Source organism: Gavialis gangeticus, unplaced genomic scaffold (genome assembly GCF_001723915.1).
Source record: "Gavialis gangeticus isolate Ggan-Ray unplaced genomic scaffold, GavGan_comp1, whole genome shotgun sequence".
Taxonomy (NCBI): domain Eukaryota; kingdom Metazoa; phylum Chordata; order Crocodylia; family Gavialidae; genus Gavialis; species Gavialis gangeticus.
This window is the reverse complement of record NW_017729005.1, coordinates 3,844,827-3,851,190: the sequence shown is the minus strand read 5'-3', so window position 1 is coordinate 3,851,190 and position 6,364 is coordinate 3,844,827. Positions and strand designations below refer to the sequence as shown.

Genomic DNA, 6,364 nt, shown 5'->3' with positions numbered 1-6,364 from the left:
AAAACCAAACCAAACCAAACACACAAAACTACCTTAAATATGAAAATTATCAGTAGTTGAGCTAGGCTACACAAACCCAGGAGAACAAAGGTTATGGCTGATCCAGCAAGCTCAGCTTACTCTGTTTAGCAAGATGTAATGCACCTCACACAGTTGAGGCAAGTAAGACTTTGAAATGCAATTAACAGGCAAGATGACTAACTTATCATAAAAATATTTCTGTTAACTTGGTTCATTTTCCTTGAGGATTTTGACAACCCTGTGTGGCCAGGTGGCTTTTCCTGACAGTTCTTTCACATACCAACAGCAGAAAGCAAGTGACTAAAATAAAGGTTGTCAGGAAGACATTGGGGCAAAGGCAGTGTCTGAGGATGGGAATATTTTAACTGAACAGGTGTCAGGCTTGCATTGTCTTTAAGACTGACTTCTTGAGAATGTGCATAATGGCTTATGACAGACTTTAATGAGCATTAAAGACATACAGCATTAGGTTCTCATTTATCATTAGCATATTCATTCTATTTGCAAAAAACCCTAACACATCCCAACCTATACAAAACCCACAAAAGAGAACATTACTGTTATCAGAAAGAAATGCATGTGATGAGACCCATGTGCGAACATATGCTCTGTATGAAATTAGCTGTTTAACACCACTGAAGGGAAAGATAGAATAGTAGTTTAAATAGGCCAAGATCCAAGTTTCACGCGTAATGCTCTTTCCTTAAAATAGTTTTTGTTCACTCAGAAAATTACACTGGAAATAACTGGCAAACACCAGGGGGAAAAAATCCCTCCCCCCTTTTTTGATTTTTTGTTTTTTTACACATCAGTAACTTAAAATCACTTAAGACCAATTGTTTTCTTAAGTGTTGAAAACTTGAGACCTGTAGACAAAGTTGTTATTTTATAGGATAATAAATTCTTGAATACATCTGGCTCAAAAAATACTGTTCATCATAACAAGTGTGTTTTTAATATTCTATATTTAGCTTGTAGGGCAGAACGGCATAAGGACCAAGGCCAACATTTGGAATGAAGATATAAATACTACCAACATTCTAGAAGCTGGACCTGAACTCTGCCTTCCTAAGAAGAGTGAGCACACTGACATTTAACAAACACACACACCGCCTAGAGAGGACAGGGATGCTATAGAAACAAGGATTCTGCTTCTTAAGATTTTTCCACTCCAACAGAAAACAACCAACCAGTATCTTTTTTAAACGGTTTCCATTCACTGTTTGGTTTGTGAGAGAAAAAACAAATAAACTCTTACGAGCTTGAAGCTGAAATCAAGTTTGCATTCACAGCTTTTCTTCCCCTCTATCGCAGAAATATCAAAACATATCCCATAGGCTGGATGCAACCAGTGGAGCCTTTCAATCCATCCAGCCAGGCTACCAGTGGGCACCAGAAATTGGAGGGCATAGACTGCTGCAGAACTTGGGGGCTCTTTGGCCTGCAGGACATGGCCCTCTCAGCCACCACCCATGGAATTGCTCCCCCAAACCTGCTGCTGCTACAGTTAGACCCCTCACCACCCTGTGCCAAGTCCAGCGGTCCAGATCCAGCCCAGGGTCCCAGGTGAATTTGACATCCATGCCCTAAAGCACACATACATGCACCCCCGCCATTGTCAAAGGGTTTTTAACATGGTCTAAGTAGGAAGTCTCCCAATCCATGTGGTCCTTTTTTTAATTAAAAGCGGTAATTTTGTAGGGAGGTGTAAGGGGGAATCCCTCTAATGAATTTCTACTTCAAAATCTAGAGAGTGTTAGATGACAGTGGGCATATCTATGCATGCATTAACGCGCATTAAATCTAGTACCTCCATTGCAAGGTACTAGGAACATGCACATTAGCCTGACTTAATGCATATTAACTAAACAGCACAGTTTTTTAGTGATGCTTTAATGTGCGTTAAAATAAGCTAATGCACATTAAAGTGCACATACAGACAGACCCAGTTACACCACTTTGTAAATTCTTAAGCAGGTAACTTCATTCATGTGAGTTCCACTGATTCACTGGAGCCATTCACTTGACCAAGTGTTTATTTTCAAGACCATAAATTAAACCATAAGAGTTCAGAATGGTTGAATTTGTTCTTCTCTTTTTAACGGTCTAAATTTAACTATATTCATAATAGTAAATTAAAATATTATATGCATGACATAAGTATAAACAAACATACACGTATGACACCAATGCCTACAATCCCAAATAAAGATTGTGGCTGTGTTGTGCTAGGTTCTGCATAGAAATTAACAGCGTCACCTGCATTTATCCTGCAAGTTCCTTTAGAAAAAGGAACTTACAGAAACTTCTGGATTTTGTTTTTACTGTAAAAGATGCTTCGTCTTCTTCTAATTCACAACATTAACTGGGAACGAAGCTTTGCAAGGTCTTGAGTTTCAATGCCAACACTCTCTCTTAGTAACAAAAACCATTTGCGATAATTTTAATGATCCCTCAGGGCATGTTAAATTTTTCTTACACAGCAGCACTGAGTTATTCCCTAGGACTCTACATGTTTTGCATGCACAAGATAACATCGCTGTAAAGCTGAATTTAGACTCCCCTAACAGAAATCTCCAGACCTACACAGTAGCATTGTGCTCTGTTGATGAAACCATTCTCACAATAACAAAAGAACAAAAAATATATATACCTCTAGAAAATTAACTAGTGGACCTCTTCCCAGCACAGCCATGCTGACACTAGATTTAGTGCTATTGCTCCATTCCAAATGAAACAGTGGTGTTTCACTTTACTTGAATGGGACATGTCCAAAACCTTCTGTAGCAAGATTAAAGTTACCCAATGGAACTATTCCAGAATGTGAAGAGTGACTCCGAATGCCAGGAAACATGATCCAACCGTAACTCTGACCCCCACCACTGCTGCTAGTAATAGCCACTGGAAATCAGACTCTGAAGGAGGTAACAAAGATTAACAAACTACTAAGGGAAGTGGTGTTTTCTTGGTCCCTTGAAGTTAAGACTGGATTCTTTTTCAGAAGACTCTTTAGCCAAATGCGTGGTATCAGCATGAATACAACAGTCACTGAATGATACTCAGTGGTCTCTGTTATACAAAAGGTCAAATGGGATGATTTAATGGATGCATCTATTAAAAGAGAGTTTAAGAAAGACTAAAAGAATGTGCTATTTATCTGCATACAATCCAGCTATTTGCTACATTAGGTACAGCTATATTGTATGAGCAAGGGGTATTTGGAGCAGGTTAGCAGATTTGGCACATCTGAAAGATCAAGTATACTTCATTTTAGTACTGAAAGTTGTAGGTTATAGCAATAAAGATGCACAAGGGATCACCAACAGTGCAGCAGCAGCAGTCTCTAAGGTATAGCAAAGGTAGTACTTCAGAAGCAACCTCAGAACACAGGAAGGTCTTATAGCATTTAGCATATGTGACATGCTTTGTATGAGATATGCTGTTTTTGTGTGCAGAATCTGCCTGCAATGCCAGAATTAAACCAAAGTTTTGCTTTAGCAAGCAGAATGCATTAGACCTTATTATGAAGTGCTCACATGATCAGTTCCCAAAGTGCTCAGTAGCAACTGTGAGGCAGAATGCTAATATACATTATTAGTGCGCTGAGATATTGCTGAGCACAAAAGTTGGGGTTCCACTACAGAAGTGGCACACGCCTACGCTTCGCATTTTCTGATTTTTAAGGGTTTTAAATTACTCTTCCCGTTTTGGAAGGGCACGAGTCATATTTAGGCTAGCCAATCTCTGCCTTAACAGAGTTTTTATGCACTTGATTTCCTAGGTTAGAAAAATCCCTAGCACTCCCACTTACCCATGTACCACAAACCAGTTCTCTTTCTTTACCATTTCTGGCTCCTTGCCACAGAACATACTGGCTGCACACTGGTCTTTTCTACATTGTCTCCCCTCTCTCCTCAGTTCACCTCTGCACAGAGGTAGGTGTCAGCATGGCACCTGGGGGAGGATACAGAAATGGCATAGGCACCAGTCTCAAGAACATCGTTGCTATTTTTTTTTTTTTTAAGGGGGGAGAGAAACATTGGCTAGCAAGGCAAAGGAAATTAGGACCAGGGACTTAGAAGACACTGGGTCAATTCCTCATTCGACCTTAGACTTCAAGCATTACCACCAACAAGCCTTAGCACCTCCATGGACAAGTTCCTCACCCAAAAAAGTAGAAATAACCAGATTTCCCTATTTCTCAGGGACACATAATGACTGACCATAATTATTAAAATCACCTTATTCTATTAAAAAGGATTTGAAAAACATAACCGTGAGTTCTGTACTTTCACTGCATGGCGATTTGTTAATCTGCACATAGGCCATCCAATTTCTCACTTTTAAACATGCTGAAGGCTTACACCCAATCAGAGTAGATGCCCCTAGGAGTTGCCTCTCCAACAGTACACCTTGCATGTAACCTTCAATAAAGAGCAAGTTGTGCCCCCTTATATGTTGTAGATAAATACACTGAAGACTGTGAGAGTCTTGAACTCTGCAGTAATTCAAGGCAGATCAATTCCTGTCATTCACCAGTGGATGAGAAAAAGGTTTTTTTCACATCCATTGTAAGCTCTCCGATGCCTTTTGGTCCACCCCACCTTTCTCTGCACAATTCCAAGGCCATTCAGCTGCTCAGATGCACTCCCCCACCTTAATATGATTTCAATATTCCCACCATCGTACCATTGCTTTAACCCCTCCTGTTATGCTGTTCCACTTCCTATGCACAATCTGTAGCCTCCTTCCTTTGTCAGTTTGAAAGAGGCAGGTGGAAGCTATGGGGAAGTAGGAAAATTGGAGGGAAGGTCTGTGAGAAGTTTGTGTACCGGCAGAAGGGGCAGAAAAGGAGATACAGAGTTCCCATAATAAGTCTGGGACTAGTGAATGAGGGAAGAGCTCTATACAGTCATCTGTAGCATACAGCCTCAAAGCCACCCATTCATCTCAACTGAGATGGTTCTCAGCTGAACAACACCATCCCATTAAAATGACTGCAGCATGGCACATTCACTCTCAGGTAGGCAAACAGCTCATCTCAGCAGATGTCTTCAACCCCCTCCTCCAGCATTAATGCTTGTGAGCCAATCTATTCTTACCATTCAAAGGGCAACAGAAGTGCATCACATTGAGCAGTTAACACTGTGACTTCTGTCACACTTAAAATAAGACGTATAAGCTAGCAACCTTCTTCTCTAGTTCAGTCATCACACAGCCTTGGAAGCATACCACACCACATCCTAGCCATTTATTTACACCACCAAGCCACACTCACCACAGGTGCCCCCTATTCTTGGCACCACTCCATGCAAGACCTGCCTTCATCTACCCTATACATCCCACAAGCCTGAGCTTTCTTGATGACCTGGATGACAGAGTACTACTCCAACTATGCCGAAAGCCTCGATGATTACCGCTCTCAGCTGTATAAGGCGTATATTGCAATACAGCAAGACGCTGAACAAGAGAGAGCATTACACACTTCAGAGTGTCTGAGGTTTGCCTGATCAAAAGTCATGATGCCAACTCCATTTTGGATTTTCAGGTGATGTTAGCATAATGCCAAGTACATGCAGGGTTCAATGCACTCTAACATCTCTCTGAATTTGTACAGGAATATCTCTGATGTTTCAAAAGACTCATAATTACCACAGCTTTTTGTAAAGACTTAGCCTCCTTACTTCCATGTAACTTTATTTAAGAACGTTTCAACTTCTGGCAACAAGTCAGCAAAATATTATTTTTTTGTCCACCACTATTTTCCCCCTCCTGAAGGTTTCTATGTGTGCCTTTTCTTAAAATTCTTTCATGATTATACTTGTTGAGGATCAATGATAGCATGCAGTGTTGTTTGACACCTATACAAGTCAAACCAATGACTCATGTTCTAACAAGTGCTCAACAGTTGTACTTCTGTAGAAGTTGTATTAGCTTTATTACATTTAAAAGATAATCCAAGCATTAAAACATGTTCACTATTTCCAGCCTGCTTCATGATTTCCCAAGGTGGTATTCATCAATGCGGGAACGCTTCATTATAATCCACAAAGTCATTCACCAACTCATCAAGCTCCATCATTCTAACAAATAGCATATGCAGATGGAATATTTGTTTCACTGCTTCTCTTGTTCTACAGCCAGAAACTTTCTATCCTTTTATCCCTTCAAATAAGAACCACTGTTGTATACTAGACATGCACATTGCTACATACTAAACGTGCCCTTTACTTCTCACTATATCCATGCATCACAAGGTAGGTATATATTTGCAGCATATTGGTTTTCAATTCTGTACTCACAGGGGATCCTCCGTTTGATTAAGGGGCAGGGACTGTAAGGC

The 6,364-nt window shown here is 40.3% G+C and overlaps 1 protein-coding gene across 3 annotated transcripts in view; it reads right to left on the bottom strand.

Annotated features, from left to right (window-relative positions):
* KLHL7 (kelch like family member 7) overlaps window positions 1–6,364 on the bottom strand; it is a 43,203-nt gene that overhangs the window by 32,642 nt on the left and 4,197 nt on the right. The window contains exon 2 of one of the 3 annotated variants that reach the window (XM_019508576.1): window positions 3,833–3,975. The exons of the other annotated variants lie outside the window; for them this stretch is intronic. The gene's annotated coding sequence lies outside the window, so the exon portion shown is untranslated. The remainder of the gene's footprint in view (window positions 1–3,832; window positions 3,976–6,364) is intronic. 3 annotated transcript variants of the gene reach the window in all.